Below are 14,696 nucleotides of genomic sequence, written 5' to 3' on the forward strand. Positions count from 1 at the left end.
CCGGAGGTATTGGGGTTGGGGTTGGCCGGTGGGGACGGTATGAAGTAGGAGGGGAGGGTGATGGCTACATTGGTTGCGGGTGGGGGAGGGATTTTGGGTCTTATTTTTATTTTTATTTATGTGTTTGTTTAATTTTTAATTTTTTTGTATACTTTACAAATAATTTTTGATTACTTTTTTTGTCCACATGAGATCTTACATAATTAAAAAAGGGTCCCACATGTGCCACGTCAGCTCTTTTAACAACAAAATGGATGGATTTGAACGGAAATAATCTAATGAAAGTCATTTGTAAAGTGCGGGGGACAAAATGAAAAAATTTAACTTTAAGGAGGTAGAGAGAAAAAAAGTTAGTTTCAGGAGGCAAATTAGCGAATAAGCCTTATTAATATCATACATGGGATAACTATTAATCAAAATGCATGCTAATGCGTGTATGAACACACTCCCTCTCTAACCTTGTTGATATATATATAAGGTGAACATGCCTACACGTCTCATACCTTGCATTTTACCACTTTGGCCCCAAATGCCATATATATATCAACAACTATTATTCCCATAATTTCAATTGATTACGTTTAATTCATCTTCCTTCTTCTTCTTGTTGGTCACTAAGTCATCCACTTTCTCTTAGAGTCAAAATCAACAAGACTATTAAGACATTTCATTTCCCTTAGTGTCTTAAATAATAAAGTTTAGTTACACCATCCATGCACATATACTTTTAATTATGTACATGCATGTTATGGTATGAATCACGTCCAACATACTCAAAACAAATACTCAAATGGAATAATATTCACAAGAAATTGTATATATACATATATAATTTATAACAAACACCATAAAATTGAGCTTCTATCATATCATAAAGAATGGTATAAGAATAATAATGGTATATATATAACTATACTTTTGTTAAATCACAAGAATCCATCAAGTATTCTCACCCATACAAATATATATTTATATTGGCCAATCCTTAGGTACGACTTACCTCAAAGTCGTTCAAGAAGTTTAGACTTGTAAATGCTTTAGGTTGATTCTCCTATGTGTTTGGAACTATTTAAAAAATAAAACACTATTTTAAAAACAATTTAATTAGTGTAAAAATTATATTTGTTTACAATGTGAAGAGTGTGTTAGTCACACTCTTTTTTTTTTTTTTTTTTTTTTTTTCGGGTTTTGGATGGCTCAAAAAATTATACCATTGAACATAATTAAAAAATTAGAGTTAAGAGGAGCAAAAATGAGTGGTTGAGGTCGTCGGAAACCACCACACGCGCCGGTGGCGCAACTGGGGCTGGCTGAAAGAGGTCATCTTCAACCTCTAGCACTCTGTTTCTTGGTTTTTGGCAGATTTTTCGCCAACTTTGACCAGTATTTTACCCTATCAAAACTTTATCAAATCACAAACTTATATTTATTTTAAAGCTACTAACATGATGATATGGTTAAACTTGGAGTAAAACGAAACAGAGAAAAAGAGAGTAGAGGATGAGAATAACAAATAGGGGGTTTGTTGGATAAACTGATATCCTTTTCATTCATTGACTTGGCTATTTATAAGCCTTACAACCAACTAATGCATACAGGAAGGGAAACGTGCTTACAGGTGCAAAAAATAAGGAAATGGCTTACTGGTGCAAACTAAAAGATACTGGTGCAATTTAAAAGGAACATGCATGCTAATTAATATGAACTACAACTAGTACATAACAAACTAACAACCCACATAGATATTACACACATAGTGGCATGTGACAAGCTTTGCACATATCAATCCCCTTTGCTGGAAATATCATTGTTCGCAAGGATAAACTCGGGGTATGATTTAGAAAATCTCCATTTATTCTTTCACGTTGCATCTTCTCTAGGGGCGCCCGCCCACTTAACCAGAATTTCTGTTTTCGGACGATAATTGCCCTTGCGAATGATAAGACTGTCCAAGATAGCCTTCGGCTGAGGCAATATTTCAGAATTATCAGAGACTGGAGGTAGAGCCAAAGAGATAGGAGAGACAGGTCTCAACTTCTTCTTGAGAAGACTAACATGGAAGACATCATGGACTTGGGACCCTGCAGGCAACTCCAGCTTATAAGCGACTGTTCCAATTCTAGCTAGAATTTTGAACGGACCAAAATAACGAGGTGCCAACTTGAGAGAGCTGTGAAAGGACACTGTCTGTTGGCGATATGGTTGTAACTTGAAGAAAACAAAATCACCCACATTAAAAACAACTTCACGCCGGTGTCGGACGACCTTGATCTTCATTCTGGCTTGTGCATCAATCAAATTCCGTTGTAAATCCTTAAGAATTGTCTCACGATCTCGCAGATACTCGTCCACAGTGTGGACCTTGGTTGTTCCAGGAACATAAATCAACATATTTGGAGAGGAAATTCCATAAACGGCTTCAAAGGAGGGAAACCTTGGTTGATGAATGAACTGAGGTGTTGTAACTGAATTTTGCCCAAGCTATCCAATCAAGCCATTTTTTTGGTTGCTCATTGGAGAAACATCTAAGGTATTGTTTCAAGGTGCGATTTACCACTTCCGTTTGGTCATCGGATTGGGGGTGATAACTCGAACTCATGCAAAGTTGAGTTCCCTGTAATTGAAATAAAGTTTTCCAGAAAGAACTAATAAAAACCTTATCTCTGTCGCTGACAATAGAGGTAGGAACTCCATGGAGGTAGACCATCTAGTTAATAAAGGCTTCCGTCGAAGCTGTGAAAGGATGCCGCAAGGGAACAAAGTGGGCATACTTAGAAAATCTGTCCACTACCACCATAATTATCGACTTCCCGTGCGAAGGTGGAAGCCCTTCAATAAAATCATTAACACATTTGACCACACCCTTTCTGGAATTGGCAAGGGCTGTAAAAGAAATGCTGGACTCATGCAGTCTGTTTTGCAACGCTGGCAGACATCACAATTCTTGATGAATTCTTTGATGGTCGACTGTATATGAGCCCAAGAGAAGCATGCCTTCACACGACTTAAGGTCTTGTGATATCCAAAGTGTCCTCCCACTGGCGTTGAGTGACTGTCAAATAAGATGGCATGAATTAGAGAAGAATGAGGACTCAAATACCTTTCCCTATTTAAACCAAACTCCATCTCTTTTAAAATACTTGTGTGGGCCCTGCTGTTGCGCCAACACTTCCAGTTTGTGGTAGAAAGTATCATGTGGCACTTCTTGTTGCAGGAGGGACCACCAATTCACAACTAGAAGAGAGATTGCTGATAACTCAAACTCAGCCAACCGAGACAAAGCATCTGCACCCTGATTTTCCTTGCCCTTCTTATATTGGATTTCATAATCATATCTCAAAATCTTGGGTAGCCAACGTGTCTGGGTTGGGGTAGTGATGCGTTGTTCTAGAAGAAACTTCAAACTTCTTTGGTTAGTCCGTACGATGAAAGGTTTGCCTAATAGGTATGGTCGCCACTTGCGAATTGCTTTCACCATTGCGAGCATCTCTTTATCATATGCTAACAAGGCAAAGGCCGATCCTTTCAAGGCTTCACTGAAGAAAGCTATGGATTGGTCCTGCTGGATTAAGATTGCTCCAATTCCCACACCATTTGCATCGCACTCAACAACAAAGGGTTGTGTGAAATTCAGTAGCCGTAATACTAGGGGAGAGGTCAGAGCCTTTTTCAAATTGAGAAATGCCTCTGCAGCCTCAGTTGTCCAACGGAACCCGTCTTTGGTGAGTAAACGAGTTCATGGGGCTGCAATACCACCAAAACTTTGAATAAATTTACGGTAGTACCCAGCGAGTCCGAGAAAGCCGCACACACCTTTGGCAGTAGTGGGGACTGGCCAGTCCAAGACATATGTGATTTTTGATGGTCCACCGCGACTCCTTCAAATGAGATCAAATGGCCAAGGTAATCCACCTACAAAACTCCAAAACGACACTTTGATTTTTTTGCAAACAGATTGTTAGTCAACAAAATCGTCAGAGCGGTGTTGAGATGTTGTAGGTGGTCGTCCCACGTGCGACTATATATCAGAATATCATCGAAGAAAACCAGAATGAATTTTCTAAGGTGGGGCCAAAACAAGTCATTCATGAGGCTTTGAAAAGTGGAGATTGCGTTGGACAGTCCGAACAACATGACAATGAACTCATAATGGCCTTCATGAGTGCGAAAGGCTGTTTTGTGGATATCTTCATCACACACATGAATTTGATGGTACCCTGAGCGTAAGTCTAATTTTGAAAAATACTTAGCCCCATGTAATTCATCCAGGAGTTCATCAATGACTGGGATCGGGTACTTATCCTTGATGATGATGTTGTTCAGGGCACGGTAGTCGACATAGAATCTCCAGCCACCGTCTGCCTTCCGTACAAGCAACATTGGAGAAGAAAAATGACTAGTACTTGGGCGAATCAATCCCGAGCTAAGGAACTCTCATACCATTTTTTCGATTTCGGTCTTTTGGTAATATGGGTAGCGGTATGGACAGACACTCACTGGAGAATGATTTGGTTAGATAGGAATTTTGTGGCCATAGCTACGGTGTGGGGGAAGATCATTGGGTTCAGAGAAAATGTGGTCGAATTTAGTGAGAATTTGGTCGATGTCACTTTGGTGAACAGTGGGTGTGCTAGGTAGGCTACATGGTATTATTTGTAAAAACAAGCCTGTACCTTCTAACTGATGTAACTACTTGTCGTTCAAGACTGCAAGCTCAGATCACCTTAGACCGTGAAATTGATGGGTCACACCATCCTGGCAGAACTTCATCGTCAGCTCTCGATAGTTTGTCTCAATTGGCCCAAGCGTCTCCAACCATTGAACTCCCAGAACTGCTTGACAAGCCGCCACTGGTAAAACATAGAAATCGGCAGTGATGAGATGGTCTTGGACAATTAAAGTGAGAGCTAAACAGCGCCCAACGCAATCAATCTTCTCCCGGTTAGCCACCATGACCTGTAATGTTTTGTCACGCACAACATTTAAACCAAACCTAGAAACAACATTCTGATCAATAAAGTTATGCGTGCTACCTCCGTCAACGAGTATCGTGACCTCATTATTTTTCAGTTTTCCCAGCACTTTAATGGTTTGAGGGTGGTTGATTATGGTCATTGCATGGTAAGAAATTTCAGGGACAGGTTCAGTTGAGGTAGGCTCAAGGATTGAGTCGTTTGTGGCAGGGTTGTCTATGGTTGGACAATCTTCAATCATGAAGAGCTGGGGTCGACTACATCGATGGCCAGGTGTGTATTTCTCATCACAATAGAAACAAAGACCTTTTTTTCGATGTTCTTTGGCTTCTTGTCCCGTGATTCTCTTGAATGGGGTAGGTGAAGAAGTGGTTTTGTTGTGGTGAGGGGATGGTTCAAGGAGACCGGCAATGGTAGTGTTTGGGGTGGAACGTTGTACTGGTGTTGTGGGACTGAATGAGGAGCGTGGAAAAGTGCTGGGCTTCTTATGAATGGTGTTGTGTTCTTCAATTAGTCGCGCTACTCCAATTGCTTCTGACAAGGTACGAGGTTTTTTTACTTTGACATCAAGACGAACTTCGTCTTTGAGACCATCTATAAAACACCCAATCAGATAACTCTCAGGTAAATCGTCAACAAGTTGGGAAAGCCGTTCAAACGCCTCTTGATAAGTATCCACGGTGGTGGTTTGTTTGAGTCTTGTGAGAGCCTCAGATGGATCATCGAAATCTGTGGGTTCGAATCGACGTAACAAAACACTAGTAAAATTGTCCCAAGCTAGGGGACCTTTGAACTTAGTGAGCCAACGGTGCCACTGTAAGGCAATGGCTTTTAGGTGAAATGAGGCCAGTTGAACCCGCTGATTTGGAGCAACATTCTGAAACTCGAAGTACTGTTCAGCCCTGTATATCCAACTAGTAGGGTCGTCACCGGTAAATTTTGGAAAAAATAATTTGAGGTTAGAAGTGGGGTGGGAGAGGGGCTGTATGTCTGTGGAGTTTGTGTAGGGTCGGGGGTTGGTTTGGGATGATTCACCATTGGAAAACGGATTGATATCGTTCCCATCAGAGATTTGGGTTATGGGGCGAGTAACACGTAGAGCTTGTATTTCAGTAAGGATTGATTGAAGGGCAGCATTGACTTGGTTGAAGTTGTTATTCAAATGGTCGAACTGGACTCATGATGAGTCAAAATTTCGCTAACCTCATTGCGGAACTCGGTGTTGGTTTTGCCACGAGTGTCCATCAGACCTTGCGGCTCTGATACCACTAATATGGTTAAACTTGGAGCAGAACGAAATAGAGAAAAAGAGAGTAGAGGATGAGAATAACAAATAGGGGGTTTGTTGAATAAACTGATATCCTTTTCATTTATTGACTTGGCTATTTATAAGCCTTACAACCAACTAATGCATACAGGAAGGGAAACGTGCTTATAGGTGCAAAAAATAAGGAAATGGGCTTACTGGTGCAAACTAAAAGATACTGGTGCAATTTAAAAGGAACATGCATGCTAATTAATAGGAACTACAACTAGTGCATAACAAACTAACAACCCACATAGATATTACGCACATAGTGGCATGGGACAAGCTTTGCACATATCACATAATCTTTAAAACGATATAAAAATATTTCAAAACGGAGTTCTAGAACTTAAGTTATAAGGCCCCAAAGTAGACCATATGAAAACTGCGAAGTTTATGGAAAATTTTCCATATTTTCATGTTTCTTGTTTTTTTTTTTTTTTCCATTTTTTTTCAATTCCAAACCGCAAAACATGTTTCTACGGCTATAATAAGGTTATTCACAACTTAATTTCTAGTTTTACAATATAAAACAAAGGTGTGAAATCAAAATTTTAAAACAAATTTTTTAGAACAATTTGATAAGGACACCCATGTTTCCATGGGTTCCTTAAGCTCACCTTAAATTCTCTTCCCACTTTCAACTCATATTATTAGTGTATTATGGCCTACAAATAAAAAAGAAAAGGTATAAAGGGTTATTATGTTTAATCTTCTATGTTGGAATTAAAGCTTTAAGTATTCATCTAAGGTGAGTTGAAATTACTTACTGTAATGTTGACAGAGTCTTCAATTCTCTTCCTCTCTTTCGTTTCACTCTCTCTTTCTCTCACTCTTTCTTTTTCTTTCAAATGTCTGTTTGCTCTCAAAATTACCACAACCACTACTATTTATCTTAGGTGAAACCCTCTTGTCTTCTCTCATTAATTAATAAGTGGTTTAGGAGTAGTAGGGGCATGACTCACCATAAATTTTTCGATTTTTCTTACCATCTAGTTTAAACCTTACTTGTTTAGTTTGTTATTTTCGTTAAGTTCTTCTCCCTCTTTCTTTCTTTTGTTTTTTAAGAGGGTTGGGCTGCTAAAAGATTCATGGGCTGTTAGTGAGTAATATAAGTTGGCTTAATTATCGATTTACCACCCAAAACTGTAACTCATTTTCACATTACCACCTGAAAGTTTTTTTGTCCCAGATTACCACCTGTAACTTACATCTGTGTCCCATTTTACCTTGTTCTGTCAACAATTCCGTTAAAAATGCTGAATTGGTTGTTAATGCTGACGTGGCGCGCTGAATATGCGCCACGTGTCACATCTTTTCTTATATTTTCTGATTTTTTTTATTTTCCTATTTTTATAAACTTTGAAAAATTAATTAAAAATAGTTCCGAACTCAACTCAGAAAAATACACTGAAAATTTCTATGGACTCGTCTTGACTAATACTAATTTACTATGTAATCAAAATACCAATTTTCTCTCTAAAAATTTTCAGAAAATTTGGGAAGTCCAAATTTATTTTTAAAAAATTAAAATACTCTAGACTCTTTGGAAATTCATAGGATAATCTCTCGAACTCCAAAAAATATGACGTCTGCACCGTTAGTCTTCTAAAAACTAACAATACCTTTCTCGTGAAGACTTGCTACCCAAAAGACCTCTCAGGTTTTGAGGAAAATAAATTTCCCTCTATAAAATAAATTCTAGAAAAATTCTAGAATTTCTATAAAGTCTCGAAATAATTGTCTAAAACAGGCTTTTGGTAATTTTCAAAATATTTTTGAGAATTCGTCCGAGAGTTTATGAAAATTATAGAATTTTGGGAAGTCCAAATTTATTTTTAGAAAATTAAAATACTCTAGACTCTTTGGAAATTCATAGGATAATCTCTCGAACTCCAAAAAATATGACATCTGCACTGTTAGTCTTCTAAAAACTAACAATACCTTTCTCGTGAAGACTTGCTACCCAAAAGGCCTATCAGTTTTAGAGGAAAATAAATTTCCCTTTATAAAATAAATTCTAGAAAAATTCTAAAGTTTCTGTAAAGTCTCGAAATAATTCTCTAAAACAGGCTTTTTGTAATTTTCAAAATATTTTTGAAAATTCGTCCAAGAGTTTATGAAAATTATAGAATTTATTTAGTAGAGGGAAATTTATTTTAATGTTTTATAAATAAATTTGGACTTTCCAATTTTTTGGAAATTTTTAGAGGGCAAATTGGTAATTTAACCTTATAGTAAATTAGTGCTAGCCAAGACGAGTCCGTAGGAATTTTCTGAGTTCGGAATTATTTTTAATTAATTTTCAAAGTTTATAAAAAATAGGAAAATAAAAAAATCCAAAAATAAAAGTAAAGATGTGACACGTGGCGCACATTCAGCGCGCCATGTCAGCATTAACGGCCAAGTCAACATTTTTAACAAGGTAAAATGGGACACGGATGTAAGTTATAGATGGTAATCTTGGACAAAAAATCTTTCAGGTGGCAATATGGAAATGAGTTACAGTTTTGAGTGGTAAATCGATAATTAAGCCATATAAGTTTGTTACTACCTAGGTAAACATTGGGTTTTTTTTTTTTTTTTTTAAAGAAGATAGTTAAGCCTTAACGTTTTCAAGCAAAATACATGTCCACAATATTTTTGAAATCCATTAAAGAGAAAGTCTACAAGAAAAACAAATTCATTTACTTATTAATTTCTGGGTTATTACAACTACATTCTCATTGATAATGAAGTAAGGCCACACTACAACAAAAATGTAAATCACGACTGATATCTAATGGGGTAGTAATCTGATATATCATAGCTGATATCTAATGTTCCCATTTTAGATATTAGTTTTTTGACTGATATGTAAAAATTTTTATATATTTTTTTCTTTTACATATCTTTTTTTTTTTTTCCAACCTGATGTCTTAAAAACAAAATGGATATCAGATTTTATATCATTTCTGATATCTACAATATCCGAGTATCAATAATTATGGTCAATAGATATCTTATTTGACACTAATACTGACATATAACCCGATATTAATATCAAGTTTGAGGTGGAATATGATACAAAACCATGGTATCAATATCTGGTCTAGGGACAAAATATGATATATAATTGTGATATCAATATCAGGTCTGTGATAGGTAATCTGATATATAACTAGATATTAATATCATGTATGGAACAGACTTTAATATCTAAACATTGTTTATATATCAGGTCTGAGATAAAATATGATATCAAAACATCAAAATATTCTAGTTTTTAGACCAAAACTGATATCCTTTATTATGTCGGGTTCACAAAAGAAAATTGTAATATATGTAATATATTAATTTTTTTTTCACCTAAAAAGGATATTAATATATAAAGAGATAATTAGGTTTAGGTCATTTAGAAAAACAGTTTTTATATGCAGACCAGAGGTGTTTTAAAATTTATAAGAAAATCATTTTAATTCATAATAAAGTCCTTTTAATTTATAAGAAAATCATTTTAATTTATAATAAAGTCTTTTCCCGATTTGAAGGGTATTTCCTCTTCTAGGGTGTAGAATGGGCTTTGTAGTTCGCCCAAAATCTTGGCACTCCTCACCGAGCCGAGCCGCAACATCCTTATGTTCAGCCGCCTTGACACCCTGCTGAAGCTCGTCGGCAAACACGCCCAGGTCGATCACCTTCTGCTCTGAGACCAAGAGCTCCTTCCTGAGCTTAGCTACCTCCTCCGCTCGCTCGGCCAACTGAATCTGCAGATCAGTGGACCGCTTACGGTCCTCCCAGATCAGACGCTAGGCTTCGGCCAGCTTGTCCTTCAGCTCTTGGTTTCTCTCCCTGAGCTTCTTCATTTTTTCCTCGGTGTCGACCGCAGCTTGTGCCACCTCGAACTGCCTAAGGGCGAGCTGCAAAAAACGGAAATAATCAGTCCGAGCCGAACTGGCAAACTTCAAAATTCGAAAGCGAAAATACTTACCACCATAGCCTGCCGAGACGCGTTCAAGGCCTTGCTCCTGAAGCTTGGTGCCTCCTTTCTGGCCTAGAGGCCCTCCACAATATTTGGCGTGACCATACGCTTGAAGCTCGTGAAGAACTGCTCAATGGAGGGAACCACCTCCACCATTTTCTTGGGAGCCGAATCGAAGGCATCAGCGCTGGCACCCCCTGGCTCAATCTGAGCCCTCTTCTCTGTCCGGGCTTCAACCTAAGGGACTTTCCTGGGCTAGCTCGGCACCAGCGGGCACCTGGGCTAGCTCGGCAGAGACCTAAGCTCCGACCTTCTTCTGGGCACTTCTCGCCGCCCTCCTCCTCAACCTGGCCTCCAGCTCGGCGAGATCCATCTCCTTCTCCCGGCGGGGGTTCCACCTCGGCGTGAACCAGGAAATCCCACTCGATCTGATCTGGGTAGAGCCGAGCAAGAACTTTGTGGACAGATACTCCGATGGTTGTCCTCTTACCACGGCGATCTGATCTCTAAGCTCGCCCCGAAGTTTAAACTTGCCCCAGCTGACTGGAAAAAGAAAACAAAGGGAGTTAGCTTCAAAAAAAAAAAAAACAATCATCATCATCATCACTAGTCAAATCCGGATCGGCTCTCCCAGACATTAAGTGTCCACCTGGAATCCTAAAGGCTCTAGGGACTCGAGTTGGAGGGGGACTGCTCAGATCGGTGAACTCTCAATCCCTAGAAACGAAGAAGTATCTCCTCTTCCAAGTCTTCTGGGATGAGGGATTCCCAGTGAACAAAGGCCCCGAATACGCCTGAAGGTTGTAGAAGCCAAGCTAGGTCTTCTGCTTTGATCACAGCGAGTAGGAGCAGATTAACAAGTCCTTATCTGGCACACACTTGTGCACTTTCTGCCACAAGATGTGCATGAACAAGATGATCCTATACACGTTCGGATTGAGCTGGTATGGCGCCGCGCCTATCATCGCTAGCCAATCCTGCAGAAAAGGATGCAGGGGGAGCCGAACCCCATTCTCGAACATTTCTGGGTACATGGTCACCCATCCCTTGGGGGGTCGGCTCGGCTTCTCTCCACTGTTCGACAACCTTGTTCAGACTGAATCAGGGATTCCATACCTACTCCTCAGATCCCTAAGATGAAATTCAGTCATTTCATTGGGGATCTAGTCAGCTTTCCATGCCAACTCTTCATAAAAGTCTGGATCTATTGGACATCCCCTCACATGCCGAGCCGAACTCGATGCATCATGACCCTTGTCTCTTTCATCTGACCCTGAGGTGAGCCTTATTGGAGCACTCGAGCTCAGCTTGGCATCAATGTTTTCTTCTTCATCGTCCTCCTCATCCGTATGTTCGGATTCGTGAGCTACTCTTTCCTACCTCTGATCCAAACTCATGTAGGCTTAGGGACTTCCTTCATCCCCCCGAGGTGGGCGTTCCTCACCTGGGTTGCGCTCTAATTCCGAACCGATCTCACCCAGCTCATCGGACAATTCGTCCCAATCAGCCTCACCACCTGGTGGACTTCGGCTCAGCTCGGCGTCACTATCACCTTCAAAGGCCTCTCTCGAGCCAAGCCGACCACTTGAGTCGGTCATTGACATCACAAACACTTTCCGAATTTTCTCTCTTGCTTTTTGGATCAAAAAGCGTCTTTTTCAAGAACGCTCAAGAACACACCCAGAAAACCCGAAAAACACAAAAACTCAGAAATGGGAAGAATCACTTATTGGTTTTTCTCCGGCCACATTCTCCGCCCCTCACACACTCAGAACTGCCTCGCCTACGGTCGTGCTTGGTCGGAATCGCGAACGAACCCCTGCTCAAACCACGGAGAGAGAGAGAAGTCGGGGAGCCTCCAAATTTCTGAAAGTTGGAAATGAAGGAGAATGGGAGAGAGGAGACTTTTTATACTCCCATGCAAAATCAATCTCAGCCACTTATTTTTGGCGCTTCAAATGCCAGATCTTGCCACCTGTGTGTGTTTAAAATACCCATAAATGAGGTGACCCCATTCCCCCATGCAGACACAATCATCCCTTTGCATACTCCCAAGATATTTTGGCCAATTACATGTCATCATTTGCTCGGACTATTGGGAAGTCAGATCTGTCCAGATCGGCACATGGCATCAGTTCGGCTCGAACCAAGCAGCATGTTATTTATCACAAACCATCACTTTTTCAACTTCCAATCCATCATGGTCTGCTCGGATCGGAAGTTAGGGGACTTCTGTTTGTGGATAAACCCATATGGATTTAACAACCAATCATAGATCGACACGTGGCTAGTCAGATCCCACTTCAGGCTTTGACTTTTCAAATGGTCAAACTTGGACCTCCATGTCACCATATCAGCTCGGCACATTTTCATTGCCAGTTCGGATCGGTTCATCTCGGCGATCCCCCACACCCGATCCGACTTGATCTGAGGATCTTCTAAGAAATGAGTGTTCATCTTTTCTTGGTTATCCTAGTTTGGTTCGGTTCGGCTCTTGGTGATCGTCTTCTCAAACAACGGACTACCGTCGAGTGATGACTGTCACGTCATATGTCGAGCCCATCTGGACCAGTTCACCCATGCCCGATCCGAACGTGGATATGTTTCGTACCTGCATGTACAATATCTATGATCGGTTCAGCTCGGATTCCATCGCTATTCTAGAAGATTGGAGTCAGGACGAACCACCTTACTCGAATATCTCTGACATGGCTCTCTGACAGATGAGACATCTCAGCTCACAACCATGACTATTAAGACATCCCACTTGATCTTCCATCCTTGTATTGAATGTAAAGGAGGTAGGTAGCTGTGCATGCTACTATTCATGACCGAACGCGTGGCCCCTTCTCAACCATTCACTTTCATACAGGTAACTTACTCTTCACAACTTTTTTTGCCTATATAAGCTGACTTATGTGCACAAAAAGGCATATCTAAGACACATAACTTCATTCACAAAAAGCCTATCAAAATACACTCAATTTGCTGAGAATAAACCTAGAAGATCTTACCTTGTTCTTCCTTATTCTCCTAAGTTCATCACTTGTTCTTACATGTTCTTACTCAAACACCTCCAAATACACATCATTGACTTCATCATCGGAGCGTATTTGGCTGGTACCACATCGGTCCTTCTCCTTTGATCTTGTTTTAGTGTAGGAAGATCTTGAGTCAACATCCACTTCATCATCTAGCAAGGCTTCCAATCAGCCAGATCATCCTCTCTAAGTTGTTGCATCTCTCTTACGGAAATTTGCATCAACACAGCATATAGGATAATTAATCTGCAAATCAACACTATGTCTAGCTAGTTCTAACTTTTGCCATCCTTTACAAAATATTGGCATGTATTCTAAAAGTTGCAAATCTTCTATGATCTTTTACAAAATATCAACATGCATGACAACATGCATGACCAACAAGGTACCATAGGCAAAATAATTGAAAAGGAAAAGTGGATGCAGCAAACCTCCAAGACATCAGTGCTCTTATTTCTCTTTTGATGGAACTGCACCATTTCCTAATCACCACATGTTCAAGCTTCAACTTATTTACTAAAAGCTCTTTTAAACTAACGTACATAAGCCATCAAATGCTGACTCTAAAAGGTCAGGATGATTGCAGTTCTTCCGAAGCTGGACAAACAAATTGTTAAGCTTTCCTCTCATACCCTGCACTGCAAGTTTAAGAATTGATAAATAACATGGATAACTGCATAATATACAGAAGAAAAATGAGCATGGGCAGTAAAATAGCCTGCAAATAAATGTAACACTATTAAGCCAAATTACCATCTCAAATTGCACAATATATTCAACAAAATGTTTTCTAAATCTGTTCTCTTAGTAAAAATAAGTAAAGTTCAGTTTTAGCTTATTTAATAGGGTTATGAAGCTTCATACAAGCAGCTTATAAACTTTCTTAAACTACAGGTTATAGACTTTCTTAATATACATGTAGGACTACCATAAGATCTTTTAGGATTAAAAATAAAAAAGATAAATACAAAGAGTATGTAGAAAAAAGATATTCTTAAGACATTTCCCTAAGGCTTAATACAGAACCTAAGGCTTAATATGAAAAGAAAGAAAAAAACTATTGAGAACCCTAGAGAACAAAATTTACAATACGTTATATTGTGATATTATTAACTGATCAAAACCAAATTTTCAAGCAAAATTTATACACAATGTGCATCTAAAGTCTCTAAAAATGATAAAGAAACAGAAATGTCTGCAGGCAAGGGTACATATATATATATATCCAAAATTACTATCAGTAACATAATATAGACAAACCTGTTTGAAGTACCACATTGCTACAAGAAACCTCGTCCTAGTTGATCTCATGCCAGATGCTTTTCCAGAAAACAGAACACAGCACTGCTGTAACGTTATTAAACTTCAATAACATTAATGTGTTGTTACAAAAGAAATGTGATATAGAAATTAAT

This window comes from Dryas octopetala, chromosome 2 (genome assembly GCF_963921425.1).
Source record: "Dryas octopetala chromosome 2, drDryOcto1.1, whole genome shotgun sequence".
NCBI classification, from domain to species: domain Eukaryota; kingdom Viridiplantae; phylum Streptophyta; class Magnoliopsida; order Rosales; family Rosaceae; genus Dryas; species Dryas octopetala.